The 18,418-nt window shown below is 48.5% G+C and overlaps 1 protein-coding gene and 1 non-coding gene across 3 annotated transcripts in view; one reads left to right on the top strand and one right to left on the bottom strand.

The window, feature by feature from the left end:
• The window catches only part of LOC142464300 (uncharacterized), a 25,027-nt gene extending 21,933 nt beyond the window's left edge, over positions 1–3,094 (bottom strand). The window contains exons 1-3 of one of the 2 annotated variants that reach the window (XM_075567778.1): positions 3,046–3,094; positions 1,009–1,125; positions 696–885 (exon numbers count right to left, since the gene is read on the bottom strand). The gene's annotated coding sequence lies outside the window, so the exon portion shown is untranslated. The remainder of the gene's footprint in view (positions 1–695; positions 886–1,008; positions 1,126–3,045) is intronic. The other variant, XM_075567779.1, reaches the window with a different exon arrangement.
• A 14,959-nt stretch (positions 3,095–18,053) lies between these two features.
• LOC142464352 (5S ribosomal RNA) lies at positions 18,054–18,172 on the top strand. The gene has a single exon (XR_012787663.1). It is a non-coding gene; the product is annotated as a 5S ribosomal RNA (ribosomal RNA).
• The last annotated feature ends 246 nt before the right edge of the window (positions 18,173–18,418 follow it).

The raw sequence follows: 18,418 nt of genomic DNA, 5'->3' as shown, positions 1-18,418 counted from the left end.
TCTGTCACTCTGCAGTGGTAGGATCTGTGAGTCCTTTCTGTCCTTGTCTCCTTATAGTTTCCAGTTGTAGCACTCCACTAACATATACTGTACTTACCTGGGGGTCCATGCACTCCACTAACATATACTGTACTTACCTGGGGGTCCATGCACTCCACTAATATATACTGTACTTACCTGGGGGTCCATGCACTCCACTAACATATACTGTACTTACCTGGGGGTCCATGCACTCCACTAACATATACTGTACTTACCTGGTGGTCCATGCACTCCACTAACATATACTGTACTTACCTGAGTGTTCAAGCAGTAAACTTGGGTATAGCAGAGAATAAGCGGGCACTCGCAGTACTCTTGCACACAGCAAGGCTGTCCCTCCCCCCCTTTTTTTTTTAATCAGCGGCTGGGTCAGTGTCAGTATGCAAGTCAGACAGACTCTCACTAATACAGACTACCCAACACACACAAACTCTCTCACGCAGACTGTCACATACGCACTCTGACGCCATCTGCCTAACTAGCTCCGCCCTCAGCAAACGCACAGCCTGTCTTCTGCTATCTGCTCCTCCCAGCTTCACGGTGACCAGTTAATCACCAGTGCACCACATCCAGCTGTGATTGACCGGTCAGTCCCTGTGCACATCACAAGCGACAGGTGTTATATATTTCAACAAATGCACTTGCCCACTCACCTGGGGCGGGAGCATTTTAGCCGCAGGCGAGGCGGCGGGGCTCTGATTTCGTCTCTTCTGTCTCTATGGTCCCTCTGCTGCAGTCGGTTCTCTGGTTCACTTTCTATTTTTTCAATGGACAGATTTCCCGGAAGTGGAAACACTGACTACATCCAGGTCACAGGCCTTTGTCCTACTGCGTATGTTCACACTAAAGGGATCATGGGAGTTGTAGTTTTTATAGACTTCAATACAGATTAAGTGTCACATATTGTGTAGTTTAGAAACAAGAGAGTAACATTTCCAAGAAACTGTGTTAGGGAAAGATAGTTACTTCTGCATGTAGACGTGTATACACCTCTTGGTCCTTTAATATGTCAGTAAAGCTGCTTCAGTTCCTCCCTTTTGGCCAATGTTGGTATGAAGGAGGTAACCTGGATATGACATAACCCTGTAATAAAAGTAAAGTACTGCACATTTATACATGCACCTGTTCTCTCTGTGTCTATCTCTCAGAAAGGGCTAGGGCAGGACAAGCAGGGCTGCTGGTTTTGTCTTTAAAATGCAGATTGTCCTGATTTTATCATCTAATTTATTTTCCATGTTAATACCCAGCGCCCCCCCCCCACCCCCCCCACCCCCCAATGCTTCTCACACAGAGCCCCCTGCTGTCCACACAGAGCACCCGGGTGGTCTGACATTGAGCTGAGCTGCAAAGAGCTTCATGAGAACCCTGAGCCTGCATTCTGCCTGCACCAAATAACACTCTCACACCATGTTTGTGCGACCTAATAATGGGGCAAGAAATGGGAAAAGTGCAATAACATATCGGGGGGGGGGGGGGATTATGATTGAGGTCTTTTTTTTTTTTTTTAAGGCTTCTTAATCATTAAATGTTAACTATTTTGTTTGGCGAGCAGCATTTTTATCATTTGTCGAGCAGTTGGACAAGGAACACCAACCAGCCCCAAATAAGTAGAACAAAAGGAAATCTGCAGCACTCACATGTAGAAAAAAGATTTAATCAAAAAACAGGACAGTCATACAGTCTCCAAATTTGGATGTGAGTGCTGCAGATTTCCTTTAGTTCTATATAAGTGTTACAGTGTGTGTGTCTATGTACTACAATAGCTGCTGTATGTTACTGTAAGGCCGCGCTTATCATGACAGCGACGTCGCGTCAAAACAAATGCATTGCCGCAGGTGCGCGCGCTTATAGTAAGCGCGACGCAGCGACAGCTTCGTCGCGATTGCTGGAACTCATCTCAATTTGATTTTTCCAGCGACCGCAGCCTGACGTGACCCTCGCCGTCACTGTATGCGTTGCCTTACAGAGTGTATATATTACAATAGCTGCTATATCTTAAGTGTTACAGTGTGTGTCTCAGTATTACAATAGCTGCTGTATGTTACTGTTACAGAGTGTGTCTATGGCTGACCTTATACACCGTGCGATGGCGCTTGCGCGCGCCAAGCACATAGTGCAGGATCCCTCGAGGCCGCTCCTATGCGCGTGCACATGATGGAGCGTGCTGGCGCGACTGCGTTTTGAAATGACAAGAAAATGTGTCTTTTCTAGCGGTGTCCGTGTCACGTGCGGTTCAGCCAATCATGTTGATCCAACTATGTGACATCATAGCCACGCCCCCACATCTATGAGCAGGAATCACTTCTGTAATAGCCGTGCAAAAGCCTCAGCCAGGATGGTGCTGAGCGGGCGGGCACGCTGCAAAGGACCATTGGTTTATGTATACGGTGTAAAACTATCACTCATAGACTACTCATATGCTTCCTTAGGCCTTGTCCAGCGTGGCGCTGAAACACATTGCGGCAATGTGTGTGGCCAGCGTGCGCAAGCGCCTGAATAGGCGCGGCGCTTAGCTGCTTGCCAAGCAAGCACATTTTAATTTGCCGCTTGCTTGCGCCGCCGCGCATGAGCGCCTACCCGCTCAGTGGCACCCTGGTCGCAGCCTTAAGCAGGTGTGTTTTTAGTTGGGTCTTAAGGGTGGATAGAGAGGGTGCTAGTGGGATATTGAGGGGAAGGGATTCCAGAGGTGTGGGGCATTCAGTAAGAAAGGTGGGAGAGGGCTTTAGATACAAAGGGGGTAAAGAGAAGACATGCTGGAGCAGAACACAAGAGTCAGGATGGTGCATAGTGAGAAATTAGGGCTGAGATGTAAGGAGGGGCAGAAGAGAGTAAGGCTTTAAGAGAGGAGGAGAATTGAGTGTAATACAATAGCAGCTGTATGTTAGTGTTACAGAGTGTCTATGTATTACAATAGCTGGTGTAGGTGTTACAGAAGCTGCTGTTTATTAGTGTTCAAATCAAGGTATTTAATGTGAATGAAGACAAAGAAGATCAGATCATTACCTTGCTGCAGCCATGTGTGGGAGGGCAAGGGGTGTGGTTACCAAAGATCTGCACTGATTGGCTGAGCCCTTTTGCTGTTGTGGCCTTTTATGCAAGGAGTTCTGGGATTTGTAGTTCATATCTGTAAATACCAAAATAGTCTAAGCGCAGCGGGACTACAACTCCCAGAAGTCCCTGCAGAGAAGGACAATCACATGACAAGCAGCAGCCAATCTTATTGTGTGGTTGTAGAGGAGGCGGTGTGTTTTTAACCAGCGTCCTTTATGTTCTTGGCTCAAGTATAGTTAGGTGACATGTTAGTACAGACTGAGTGTGTTGCTGTACTCTGAGAGAGACAAAAGCATACACTGAATAGCTACAGAAACGAAGTATTAATCTACCCATGTGGGCAGAAGTTATACATTCAGGCAGCGGCAGCAACGCTTTTACATATAAATCATAATGTGAATAGCCAGTCAGACTCGGTTATTTGCCTACGGAAATGCCTGTGTGGGGGTATTTACACACAAAAACCTGATGGTGAAGTGCATCTCATTCCAAGGGATAAACTTCTCTTGCAGCGTGGGGGGAGGTGGGTATACACTCTACACACTTTCTCCCCAAATGGAATTAATGAGGTTTAAGTATACCCCCTTCCTGTAAATACACATCCAACACTCACTATTGTTCTCAACTAACAACTAACTACCCCCCACCCCGTGGGGGAGGGGGGGGAAAGGGTGGGGGGGAGGGTTGACGGGGGGGAAAGGGGAGGGGGGAGGGTTGACAGGAGGGGGGGTGACAGGAGGTGGAGGGGGGGGGGTGACGGGAGGGGGAGGAGGGGGGTAAGGGGAGGTGTAGGGGGGGTAAAGGGAGGTAAAGGGGGAGGGTTGACAGGAGGTGGAGGGGGGGGTGACGGGAGGTGGAGAGGGGGGGGGTGAAGTGGAGGGGGGGAGGTGAAGGGTGAAGGGGGGGTAAAGGGAGGTGAAGGGGGGGAAGGAGGTGAAGGGGGGAGGGTTGACAGGAGGGGGGTGGCAGGAGGTGGAGTGGGGGGGTGACGGGAGGTAAAGGGGGAGGGTGAGGGGAGGTGAAGTGGAGGGGGAGGTGAAGTGAATGGAGGGGAGGGGAGGTGAAGGAGGTGAGGTGAATGGGGGGGAGGTGGGACATGGGGGAAGGGGAAGAGGAGGTGGGGGAAGGAGAAGTGGGGTGAGGGGGGGTGACAGGAGGTGGAGGGGGGTGAGGAAAGGTGGAGGGGGGGAAGGGGGACGTGGGGGAAGGAGAAGTGGGGTGAGGGGGGGTGACAGGAGGTGGAGGGGGGTGAGGAAAGGTGGAGGGGGGGGTGAGGAAAGGTGGAGGGGGGGGGTGAGGGGAGGTCAAGGGGGGGTGGTGAGGGGAGGTGGAGGGGGGAAGGGGAGAGGGGGGGAGGGGGTGGAGGTGAGGGGGGGGAGTGAGGAGGGGTGAGGGGGGGAGGCAAGTGACAAATAATGTATCACGTGGGCGCTTGCTCCCCCTTCCCCCACTGTTTGCCGGTCGTCTGTCCCCGTCCCCCCCGAAACCTTCCGTCTGTTGTGGACGTCTGCAGACGGGGGCGCGTGCATGCATCGGCCGCTCCCTCTCCCGCTCCCACGCGGATCTGAGGCGGGAGGCACCGTGTTGTGGCCGCTCCCCCGGCCGGCTGTCCACTCCCCCGCTGTGTCCCGGGCGCTCGCTCCCGTGCAGCCGCTCCCCCGCTGACTCTAGCGGCCGGGGTGTGAGCTTGGAGGCAATGCGGGAAGGGAGGGCAGAGGCGCAGGGGTTGGAGGCAGCGGGAGGCACAGGGTTTTTGCGCTGGGATGGGAGGCACAGGGGTTTTGCACTGGGAGGGGAGCCCCAGGGGTTGGAGGCCCCGGCGGCAGAGGTGTGCGCTGGGAGGGGAGACACATGGGTTTGAGGCAGCGGGAGGCACAGGGGTTTGAGGCAGCAGGAGGCACAGGGGTTTTGCGCTGGGAGGGGAGCTCCAGGGGTTGGAGGCCCTGGCGGCAGAGGTGTGCGCATGGGTTTGAGGCAGCGGGAAGCACAGGGGTTTGAGGCGGCGGCAGGGGTGTGCGCTGGGAGGGGAGGCGGCGGTTTAGTTACTTACGTGGGCGGGAGGTGGCTGTGTGTGTGTGTGTCACTGTTAGACCACACCGGCCAATGAGAGGTGTGCGGGGGCGGGCGGGCGGACCAAGGGAGCCATCTCATTGGCCTGAGGCGGAGTGACGGGCCAAAGGTCCAATGCGATTGCCCCTAGACACAGGGAGACACAGGACAAACAGACACGCATACAACGGTTTGAGAAATATATATATATATATAGATATAGATGGCACAACAGAGAAAGTATCCTTATAATGAAGCACACGGGCATACCAAACTAGAGTAATTGTAACAAATTTATTGGTATAGGAATAAAAACAGGGGGAGAAATATAAAAGAGGAGGGGGACTCACAACTGACAATATAAATATACCATGAGGACAAAGGCACATAAATTGGTCACAAAGGATCACCAGTAAATAAAAGGCACTAATCTGTAAAGTACCACATTACTGCAGAGCTGTATACTTGAGATAAAGATCTGCCTGTAATATAACTCTAGGTTGCATATAAATAAAGTAGCCTACAGTATTATCAAGGATCCAGTATAGAAGCGTGTATCATATTTATGTTAAATTGAGATACATCACCGAAATCTGTATAGATGGTATATGCCGGGTAACAAATTGCCAAAGCCTCCTGTAGTGGAAAAGTCAGGGGTCCCCCTCCACAGACTCCTACTCCAACGCGTTTCGCCAAACGGTCTTCTTCGGGGAGTGGAGTTGTGGAGAGTAAGCAGAGCATTTATAGTGGAGTCAGGGAGTGTAGCATTCAAATTTCGCGCCAAAACTGCATGAAAAACAGCTGAGGAGCATAATAACAGTGAAGGGGGGGAGAATCGCCATAGTGCGATCGACGTCATAACGTGTGACGTCATCACGCATAAGCGTCATGACGTCATTGTCCTCCGATCTCACAATACGGAGACACAGGAGGACAGAAGCTACCACAGTAACTGCAATACTACCAAAAAGATAGTAATAATAGAGCAGGCAGCAGACTGACACATAAGGTAACTCCCTAATAAGAAAAGGAGGATTATAGCACTTACAATCGATCGCGCCGTAGCGTTATGATATGTAACGTCACTGCGCAAAGGGCACTAGATACATGGATGAAAAGCCCCAAATTATGCCAACATATAACTGCTCCAGATCAAATTTCAGTGGAGACCTCATAAAAAAGAGCACCATTGGCCACTGATTGACAGATATATAGTGAAAGCAGCACAGATTATCATAATTGTGTTATATTAAAGGACACATATAATCAAATGTACTAGGACATCCATCATTAAGTGAAATACTATATGGTCAAAAAGCAAAAAGCACATATTCAAAATTGCACCAAATGAGATGTTTAAAAAAGGCTTTTACTCTCTCTTTTCTTTCCAATGACTTATTTCTCTTAATCATGTCCTGGATAAGGACAAATAAAGTAGCCGAATAAAGTGTTGAACAAAATTCTTAGCAGCATCACTGTCCATAATTCACATCAGGAGTGATGAACTTCACGGGTGGTAAGCTGTATTAGCATCCTGAAGGACGCTGGCATTTTCCCAGCATATTGGCCCCTCCGCCAGTGAGAGCCTGGGGTGTATCCTCTGGAACAAAATTATATGGTACAGCGCCTCCACCTGCGATGGCTCCCAGCAGAGCGGGAGTTGTTCCTCGCAGGACACATACAAATGAACACATACACTATATATATATATATAACTGTTTACTATATGGGCAAAACAATAACATCACATCACTTCACATAATAGCAACACAACCGTGTCACCCTCTGCCACTAGCTGGCAGCTATAACCTTGCCCCTAACTGGGCTATACCCTTACACCTTACTCCTCCCCAACACCGTGTACCCAGAGTCCCACGAGTCCTCTAAGAAACCCAAACCTATAGGCGGGATCAGCGCCTGATGTACCGGCAGGTTGGTGCACTTAAAATACGATACCTGCCCCAGTGCTTGGGCCTCTGGGGCTGCAGAAACTTCACAAAGGATCCGCCGCTCTGCGATCTCCTCAGCGATGTCCTGTAATTCTGCCTGGCGGTGGGTGGCTCCCGCATAAGTCTCTTATCTCTGCAGCCGCAGAGAGTGATTCACATTCACAGCAATACCAGGAGATCCACACTTCCTGGTTGTACCCTCACTTGTCTGGGTTCTACAGGACCCAGCCCCTATCTAAGGGGAGTCCCTGTAGTAACCACAAGCTGAGGTGATTGGGGCCTAGCTGGGGCCTAAGGGGGGAAATGTCTAGCCTAGTGTATGAGCCACTTGCTCTCTACACTTACCCACCCTCCCCTGTTTGCGTCCAAGCTTCTTCTGCTTCCTCACTGCAGCACACAACAATGTATCTTTCCTCTCAGGGAAAGCTGTAAGCTTTATTGGCTCCCTGGTGTCAGGTGGACTGTCTGCGTCTAAGTATTCTGGGGGCTGTAGTCCTCCATGGCTCTCTTTTCTATTGGGGCCGCGTACGAGATCTGTAATGGCCGCCGCTACTCTCTGCTGAGCCTGCGCAACCTGGTAATGGCCGCCGCATCGCCCTAACTGCGCATGCGCGACTGTGGGCCGTCCCTGCGCTACAGAGCACCTCTGCTGCCACTTCTCCTTTACCAAACTGGCTGCCGCGTCACTACTGCGCATTCACGAACCTCCGCGACACAACCAAGATGGCGGCGCCCTGCCTCCGACGCCGCCGGGAGTCTCCGCAGCAGCGAGGGAAAGGGGGACCAGGGGGGACCCTGCTACACTATATATATATTATACAGCTGTTAATATTGCCAAATACACCTTTATTGACTTATTCAAATTGATAATTGTCTATTGTATCTATTTGGTGCTGGGGGCCCTTTGTATGTGTATACACACACACACACACACACACATATGTGCCCCTGCACACATATATATATATGTGTGTGTGTGTGTGTGTGTGTGTGTGCGTGCGTGCGTGCGTGCGTGTATATACACATACAAAGGGCCCCCAGCACCAAATAGATACAATAGACAATTGTCAATTTGAATAAGTCAATAAAGGTATATTTGGCAATATTTGTAGCAGCTGTACAATATACCCAAATGCAGGGTCTGGAGATCACATCTTGCGAAATAACAACTACAATAATGTGGAGGGAAGGGAGTGGTTGGGGGTGAAAAAAAGGGGGATGGAGGATAACAACAATGTGACGACAAAAGGAGGAAAAAAACAGGAAAAACGTATAATACATGTAAAAAAATGTAGGGTGAAAAAAGGGGGGCAACGAACGTTTCGGGGCCTCTGATGCCCCTTCTTCAAGCCCGTTCCCACAGATAGAAATGTTCTGTGGTACTTCCCTAATTAACACCCCTCCAACACCAAAATCTCTAGATAAACAGATACTGAGCACATATGATTTACTAGATGCATAAACCTAGTCTAAATAACATCAAAGTAATCTAACCTGTATAGTGCAGATAATCACGAAATATGATCAAGGGAAATGTGAATAAGTAATATTCTAACTACTTCATAGGAGGCTATTGTATAGCTAACATACAGTGCAAGTTCCGCCTTCTAAAGTCAAAGCCTGAGACTAACAGCTGGAGGAAAACAAGTAAGTATAAGTGACGCTCCCACACCTACCCCAGAAGAAGCTGTCAATCAGTAACGCGACACGTACGCCAGGTATTCAGTGCAGGTTGGGCTCCCTACACCGGCGGTACCCAGCGGGAGATCCCTCCTGTTAGCTCTCCCCAATACTGAAAATAATCGTACTTGTTCTAACAATATAAGAATATACTATTACTACTGCACTATATATTCGTAGGTAACCCGGTACTGATCCGGGCAGCAACGAGAACATATACATTGTCCTTTTACTTGTGAAGCAACTCCACCGCAGTTGTCACGATCTGATCTGGTTTTTGACCCGAACGGGGCTAACGATATAGGCACCATATGCCTTGGATGCTGATATATCCAAGCACCTGACAAACTGGTATAAATCATTTTGACAGCCAGGAACAGCAATAGACCAACGGGCTAAGCTTCCAGCTATTCTAACAGCACAATAACATTTGGCTGCTCCGTCCACCCCTGGCAGTTGTCCCATTCTTTTACCCCTAAGGGGGGACTGCACGCATTCACTCTGCACACCCATCACTCTGCACGCTCATTTTTGCTCAGACACTCATAATACTGAGTGCTCGTATACTTACAACCGATGACCCTATGCGCAGGGAAATATCAATCTAGGAGGCACCGTGCACAAAAAGGGCAAGCGTTTACGAAATACACTTGGCTGTCAAACTTTGACCAACACATCGGAGAGTCGACATGTGTATGGACATACTCTCATGGCTACATGTGTAACTCTGTGAACAACAGTCATTCGAACAGGATAGATGCAAGTGTGGAGATGGTGAGTGCACATAGAAAATGGTAGAAGGGACAAAAATGCAGTCTGCCACAATACAAGGCAGAAACATCCAATGTATACAAGTGGGAGAGGGGGGGGAGAGAAGGGGAAGGTGAAAAATATATTAAAGTTGATATCTTGTACTCACACGGCCGTGTGTGAGCCTGATCTTCATTAATGGTATCTTTACACCGTCCAGTGAGCCCCAGGCTCTATAACATCAACAGCATGGGACATCCACAGCCCCACCAGCTGCCCCACGCAGTCCCAAGTAAGGAGATTACAGGCAGGCAATTAGGCCTCGGGCATGGTGCCTCGGGCCGCACTGATCCGCGCTCCTGCTCTGCCTCGCCTGCTCAAACTGGAGCTTTTTTGTGTCCTGGCAGGCGAGGCAGTGAGCGCGCTTTGGGGGCGAGGTGGAGCAGAGGCGTGTTGGGAGGCGGAGCGGGAGGCGGGGCTAGTCCCTCGCTCCCATTGGATGTGAGCGGTCACGTGACCGCTCCTCCGCTTCCCTGAGCGGCAAATTTAAAATTTGCCTGTCTGCTGAAATTTTCTGAGCCTCTGCACGTATGCGGAAGCGTGCGGAAGCAGCTGCTAAAGCTGCGCTGATGTCAGATGCAGGGGGTAAGTGCATCTGCTCAGCGTGGCTCAGCACAGCTTAATCTACTATGTCCCAGGCCTTAGAAATATAAACTTTATTCCAACTCGTCCGGTGATCCCCTGCGCAGTGTCTTCCTACTGTCACGTCCGACAACAGGACCGAAACTGGAGAGCGCGGGGCGGCAACGGAAGCCTTCTGCGCACAAATCGCAGCACAAAACCGACCAGGAAGCTACGCGTTTCGGAAAATAACTTTCCTTCGTCAGGCTCCTGTCGGCTGTGTGTATAGCACTCCTAACATATATCCTACGTGATGAGCACCACAGGTGCAAGTGCTCAGAATTAAAAAACGGATCTACAACGCCCTGCAGCTCCTTTGAATAACAAACACCCAACTGTGTGACTGGTGCTGTTACATGTCAAATATATTAAACTAATTCTAAAATGCACTCTTTATTGTACCCAAGGTGTAGGTTACTAAAATGTAATAAACTCCCCCTGTACACAAATCCCCTTAATTACCTCCTAATCTCTAATTTAGCATACTGTATAGTTGTATAATGCTCAGAAAAATGTGTAGATAGCACCATCTGCTGGCTATTTCATGCAAGGACAGTACAATGTTCTAATACAGAAGCTGCCAGTTGATTGCATATGTCTAAATCTGTATATTGGACTGTAAATAGGAAACAAACTGGATATACAATACCCTATACTTTGGCGGCCTATAAGCTCACTGCGGTCATATTGTCAATGCCAATGCAAAATGACATATACTGTATAATATACCGAATTATGTAATATTAGATTAAAATACAAATGTCAAATATACATATCATTATATAATAAAAAAACAGCACTAAAAACATATTACATTTTCTTCCATCTTTCTTTTCCGTACAGTACAGATTTAAACGTGTTCAAGGAGCAATCAGAAATACTCAAAGAAAGGTTTGTGGAGAGGAAGTATGACAGCAAGGTCCTTGAAACCACAATTAACTACACTAGTACCTTGGAAAGAACAGATTTATTGAAACCAAAGATAAAAATAGCTAACAACACATACAGTATGACATTCCTTCTGTCACTAACTATAACCAAGACTCTAACAAAATTGAGGCGATAGTAAAGAAACACTGGCATCTTTTGCAACAAGACCCCCTTTTAAATACATATTTACCTGAAAATCCAAGAGTTATTTTTAGGAAAACATACAGGACACCTGCAAGCTCATATTGAACCCCCAAAATAACCACAACATATATATAAGCATATAGGTGTCACAGAGGAGTGCTACTGAGCATGGCGATATATATTTAAAATGAATGGATCAACAGGTAGGTGGTATACCGCAGCTGCAGGAACCCATTGATCCATTCAATGCTGATTTTATCACATACCTGTTGTAAGTAGGCACTCTACAGAGCCAAGATTTCTTCTTTATTCCAAACCTATGCCATTATACTGCACAATATTTCTTTGTATCTTTTACTTTTTTGGGGTGTTCCAGTCACCGAAGTGTGACAGAAACAACACTTTTTCGAGCGACAACTTCAACCCTTCTTTACCGAGACGGTCTATCACCTTAAGCAGCCGCTCTTCATGCTCCTCTAGAGTCTTTCCGAAGACAATGATGTTGTCCAGGTAGACTAGACACTCTCGAGGGTTCATGTCTCCAATAGTTTTCTCCATCAGTTGCTGGAAGCTGGCAGGAGCCCCACATATGCCTTGGGGCATACGAGTAAATTGGTAGAAACCCAGAGGGCAGACGAAGGCTGTCTTTTCCTGATCCTCCTCACTCATGGGTACCTGATAATATCCAGATCGTATGTCGAGAACATTGAACCATTGGCTCCCTGTTAGAGCATTCAAAATCTTTTCAATGCGAGGAAGGTTGTATTGGTCTGGTACCTTATGATTGTTCAAGGTTCGATAGTCGACACACAGTCTTACGGATCCGTTCTTCTTCCTTACCACCACTATGGTTGAGGCGTAAGGATGCCGAGACTCCGTCAAAATCCCTGAGGTCACCATTTCTTTCAGGACGATTCTTACATCGTCCACATCCCTGGGGGCGATGCGACGAGAGCGTTCACGGAACGGAGTGGTGTCACTCAATCTAATGGTATGTTGGGGGCTGCGACTGCAACCCACATCCATCTCACTCGTGGAAAACACCGTCCGTCGTTCACTCAACTTGGCTGTCAGTCGATCTTTCCACTCAGTTGGCAGCGTCGAACCTCCGAAGTTGAAGTCCAGATCGACTAGCTGCTCACCCACCGCAGCGGCGTTCACCTCTGGCACTGTTTCCACAGGGCTGACCGGATATATGCGGCCCAAACTTCGTCCTGCATCGAGGTCCATTGGGAATGGGGAAATATTCTGAACATATACATAGGTGCGTAGAGGAACTTTAGCCGTCCATTCTCTCACTTCGGGTATTACACTATACCCTCTTTGAACGTCTTCTTCAGGGGTACTCTCCAGGGAGAAGAGATGGTCGGTCTCATCTCGATCAGGATAGCAGCACCAGACGGCCATACATTGCACTCTCCCTGGTAAAATGGTCGTCAGTCCGCGTTGACGATTGTAGAGGTCCCCGTGTCGCTCTAGAACATACACCATGTTGCACTCTTCCCGTTGGACGGAATTTAGGCCGGGTTGGTCATAGGCAATTCGTTGGTCTCCTGCAAGTATGCTCTGATTACAGCTCGCACTATGTCGGTGTTTGATGATCGGATACGTGGATTGCTCTTGAGGTTCAGGACATACCATTGCTTCCACATGCATGGGGTGTTTCTTGCCGGTGTTCAGTTGGAGTATCTCCAGTTGAACCCTCACAATCCCATCGATGGGGTAATCTTCGTTACTTAGCCCCCTCACCTTCATATGTACCGCCGACCACAAGGGGCGGTGTTTGAGGTGTTGGTCGTAGAATTTTCGGTATATTATGATCACTTGGGACCCGGTGTCCAATAGGGCAGAGGCATAGATCCCTTCTAGTACCACACGCACGAGGGCTGATGGGCCTACCTGACCGTAAGCATCCAATGGTGATGTTCCATCGTCGGAGATGGGTTCCGTAGGGGTTTCGGGAGGCTCAGGGGCGGACTCAGCTGTCTCGGCTTCTGCGGTCTGTACCCGGCAGATCATGGACTTAGCGTAACTTCCCTTACTTGGAGGTTTTTCGTCTGGATCCTCCTTCTCGGGACAGTCCCGGAAGAAGTGGCCTCTTCGACCGCATCCATAGCAGACGACTTCGCTGGGTTCAGGACGGCCCGTGTATGGGGAAGAGGTTCTCCCTGATGGTCTGGACTTGGAGACCGAGATCTTGGGTGGAGCCTCCTCTTCCTGACTTGGAGGCCTTTTGACTTTCGGAGCAGAGGCCACTTGAGGGTCACTCTTTGGAGACTCTTTAGTCTTCTTTGAAGTATGTAACCTAGCGTAGACCTCATGTTCTTTTACTTCATCCATTAGCTCTTCCCATGTAGGGGGATCACCTCGCATCAGAGAACGCCTAATCATGAGTACAATAGGATGAGTGGGCAGGGCTCCACTCAAGAATTGAGTGCAGCGATACTCATCCACCTCTGCGGCGGTAATACGTTTACGCTTATGTAGTTCCCATAAGACCGATTGAATCCTCTGTAGGAAGTCAGATAGGTCCTCTCCCTCTTTTTGGCAAAGGTTGTAGTATCTCTTCATCAATTGTCCTATGTCTTCTGTTCGACCATAAGCCCGCACAAGAGTCTCCATCATCTGATGAGCTGTAACGTCAGCATGCTGATCCTTACACATCTGTATTCTTGTGGACGCGGGAGGACGTAGACATTCCATTATGCGTTGCCGCTTCACCGAATCAGGGCATGTCCATTCTTCTAGAACCTGGGAGGTGTATTCCATCCAGACTTCAAACGCTTCTTCGCCCGTCGGGGTAGGCTTGGCCCCGGAAAAGATCTTTAACTTGCGATACTGCTGCGGAGGCGGGGATTCGGGTTTGGACGCCTCCAATTGTAGGATAGCCTGAGCTAGCATTCGGATATCATCCCCACGTTTAGAGGAAGAGCTGGCAATACTTAAGGATGGGGAAATTTGTTCGAAAAAGTACCCGGGCACTATCTCTATATGGCGTGTGTAGGATGTAAAAAAGAGGATGTAATACAGCCTGAGAGTAATGTTCTTATGATGTCCTCCTGTGATTCGGAACCCCAGCAGGATTTATCCAGGACCCTTGTTGGCAATAAAATACCAGAAAAGATGGGGGAGCACAGTTTCAGGGAAAGGGCAGTTAATAATATGTCCTATTAGACTGGTGATCGATGTGATAAGAGACACCTCTATTGAGGCGACAGTCTATGGAGCGGACTCCATCTATGGGAGGCGCACATGCAGTGATGTGTGAATGTAGGTGGGAAGATAAAAGAATAAAAAACTTACACGGCCTTGTGTAAGTTCTATCACATCAAGGTTTCTTTGGATTGCTTTTCTTCTTTGGAGGATAGGTTCTTCTACGGTCGTGACTTCTCTCCTCGTTGTGCCTTCAGCTTTCCTCGTTGGATGGATTTCTCCTTCCAGGAGGTTTTCCTCTCGTGGAAATGAAAAGGTGATTAGATCAATACTAATAGGACATATTATTAACTGCCCTTTCCCTGAAACTGTGCTCCCCCATCTTTTCTTGTATTTTAATACTTAAGGATGGGCTGTAGCCAGTAAGAGCACCCCGGTCGCCTTCAGGGGGGGAGGGTGATATATGCATAGCGACCTCTTGTAAGTTCATGTGAGAGCTGCTCGGCTCTGATTTTGTAGGCATTTCAGGGTAGATAACAATACAGCAGGAACCTGTCGGCCTCGAGAGCCACAAACTGAACGGGCCCCTGTCTTCGGTTATGTCTTGCCCTATACTCACTAACACGGAGCAACACTCCTGGTCCGCATCCTTATGTCGTTCCAACACTTTTATTTTGGCGGCATCCCTGATATTTGGGTGCTGCCTCAAGGCCATTTGTATTGCAGAAGAAGGGGTATCAACAGGGACCCGGCTCACCGCGAGCTTGTGAAGCGGCGGCTCTTGCATCTCCACGGCCCAGTCATACACCTCTGAGCATGACGGTGATGGTAACGGTGGTGACATAATTAATAACTGAGTTTGGGCACCCCAGGTCTGCATCTCAGCAGCGCCTCCAAATGTAACAGGTTTTCCCCCACCCAATCGCATATAGTGTGCATGTGAGGGGGAATCTATATGTTACCCGGTGCGTGGTGCTTTATACCTGTCAGGCTCACAGGAGGCCTGAGCCTCCGCTAGTGAGAGCCTGTGGTGAATCCTCTGGAACGATATTCCTTACAGCGCTTCCACCTATGTAGGATTCTAGGAGTGTAGAATGTACCCCACACAGGACCCGCATATATTAGCCACATACACCAAAGGTATATATAACACAGGTTTACTATATGCAGATTCAAACCATAACACATTACACATGCATCAACAATAATATGACATCAACAGTACATATCCACAGTGTCACCCTGTAACACTATTATGCACAACTATCCACACACCTCGAAGGGCCATAACCCCGCACTGTATTCCCAAAGTCCTTCTACCCAAAAGTCCCAAGAGTCCCGCAACCCCACCCACGTGTGGGACAGCGCTGCCCACTAAGATGAAGTGTATAGGTGGTGCACTTGGTGACTTGGATAATACCTGCCCGGCTCTCCTGCAACCGGGTACCACAGAACTGTGGAAGAGGACCCGTCTGTGTCCAGCGCCGAAGCTTCAGCGATGGGGGTCTCCTTCTGAGCAAGCTCACTGCTCAGACAGTCTCTGTCTCTGCTCTGCAGAGAATGATTCACAGCAACACTGACCCTTCTTGTCAGAGCACACAGCACTGCACTGACTAAACTCACACTCAGCTAAGGGCAGGGTCCCTACCTAAGGGGCCATCCCTATAACTTACCCACTAAACCTAGTGGGGAGTGGGGCCTACCTAGGGCCTGAGGGTTTTCTCAGGCCTAGTATAGCAGAGCACTGCTCTCTGTACACTACCTTCTCCAATCTCTTCCGGGATCCCATTAACTCGCATGGTCTGTGCGCAACAATGTATCCTTCTCCAGCAAGAGAAGCTGCAAACTCTACTGGCTGTCTGTCTGCATGTGACAGGGATCATAGTGCAGTCCCCAGAGGCTGCTGGGAGTTCTAGTCCGTTATGGCCCTCTTTAACATTTAGGCCCCGTGCGCGCTGTGCAATGGTCACCGCTACTCTCCACGGAGCCTGTGCAACCCTGTAATGGCCGCCGCATCGCCCTAACTGCGCATGCACGACTTCTAGGGGTCCCTGCACTACGGAGCACCTCTTGTGCCAGTTCTCCCACACTAAAATGGCCGCCGCGTCTGCACCTGCGCAAGCATCCGCCGGGAGCCCCCGGGAATGCGCTCGCCCCCGCAGCAACACACACGCAAGGGGGAAAGGAACCGGGAGACAGGAGGACCGGAGGTACCCTGGCTACATTAATATCAAGGTGAGACTAGGGTTGTGATAGTTCCTCTAAAATAGCTGGTACTTTCTCAATCCCTATGATGTTTATACATCATATATCCCTTTATTATTGTAAATTGGATCTTTCATATACAAATGTTGGTTGTTCTGCTTTTCCATAGACAATGAAGTCACTATCTGGCCCTCTATGTTTAATTCTGGATTAATTAATCGATTATTCTCTTGAGTATATATTATTATTCTATAGGTATTAATTCTTGAAGGTGACAAGATACATATATTTTTCTCATCTGTAGTCTAGGGAGTGGTGTTTTAAACATCCAAACAGGATTTGGAATGTACATGTCAAGTCTACTAGTTATACTTCCCCTTTTTTTAATTTAAATTTTTGCTTGTTTTTAACTATTGTGTATATTAATATGGATTATTAGTTTTATAGTCCATGTTTGTCTATATGTGTAATAAGGGTAATGGTGATAGGGATCCTCAATATACACACATCACGTATTGTGTATTTAATATTGTGAAGACTGTTTCTTTATCAATAGCTTTGTTTATAGTTTTAATACTGCTATTATCAATAGGAGCGCTTCCAAAGTGACCCGAGGGGGCGGGTTTGTTGTGTTCTCTCCCCTTGCAGTCCCTGCACCAATGGGCCAGGAGCTGTTGGATCAGGAGGGCTGGAGCGTCGGCAGGAGCTCCCATTGGCTGATGCTCCGACTCTGAGCCTATGGCTTTCGGTTCTCTTGGGGGGGGGGGGGAAGGGTGGGGGAGTGACGGAGCAACAGCCAGCATCACTATAGGCTTTTCTCATGCTAGCCTTACATCTTATGCTCGCGCTGACGGGGATTGGGTTGTACGCAGGCGCTTGCACGCGCCCGTGAAGACGTCATGCGCGGGCACAGTGGTTTTGGCGTGAAGTTCAAACCAATTGATTGGAGTTCAGTGTGTTTATATAGAGGTCCCTGCTAACACTATCCCATACTTCTTGATAAAGGACACTTTGTCTGAAACACGTAGAAGTGCTGTACCCTTCGTTTTTTTTATGTCTTTCCAATAAATAAATAAATATTTTGCCAAGACCTGCTCCTCTGTTTGCTGTGCGCTGCACACATACCTTTTTTTGGACATCGCTGGATCTGGACACGGCTGCACGCGGAGGAGAAATTCTTGGGACAACAGTGAGTACTTCAATACTTACCCACGGGCCATCCCAATGAGGAAGGGGAGGGACACAATTGTTCTTACCCCCCAGCTTCAGGGAGATATAGAGCCCCTGGCATGGGCTTAAGACTGTGACTGAACCACTGTTTTATTACTTATAGTTCCCAGTGTTTGCTCTCCTTATCATTATTGAATATTACTATGGAGACAGGACCAAGCACTTGAGCACTACCCATTCCACACATACATCTACGGCCATACTACCCTGAAAGCGCCCTATCCCATCTGATCTCGGAAACTAAGCAGGGTGAGGCTTGATTAGTACTGGGTTGGGAGACTGCCTGGGAATACCAGGTGCTGTAGGTGTTTTTATTTTTTGCTTCCATAAAGAAAATATACATGGCTTCCTCTCAATTGCCTTCCATCTGCAAAAGAAAATGTTTAATTTCTTGCTACTTTTTCCCGCTGTGACAAAGAAATATATCGTTTTTTTCCTCAGAAAGTTCAATACAATGTAACCTTCCAAAATAGAATTCTGAGATCAAGAATTCTGTATACAGGCGGTCCTCGGTTATCCGACGCAATGCGTTGCTCAAAATGACGTCGGATAGC

This window comes from Ascaphus truei, chromosome 12, assembly GCF_040206685.1.
Source record: "Ascaphus truei isolate aAscTru1 chromosome 12, aAscTru1.hap1, whole genome shotgun sequence".
NCBI lineage: Eukaryota > Metazoa > Chordata > Amphibia > Anura > Ascaphidae > Ascaphus > Ascaphus truei.
This window is presented reverse-complemented; position numbering and strand designations above follow the sequence as displayed.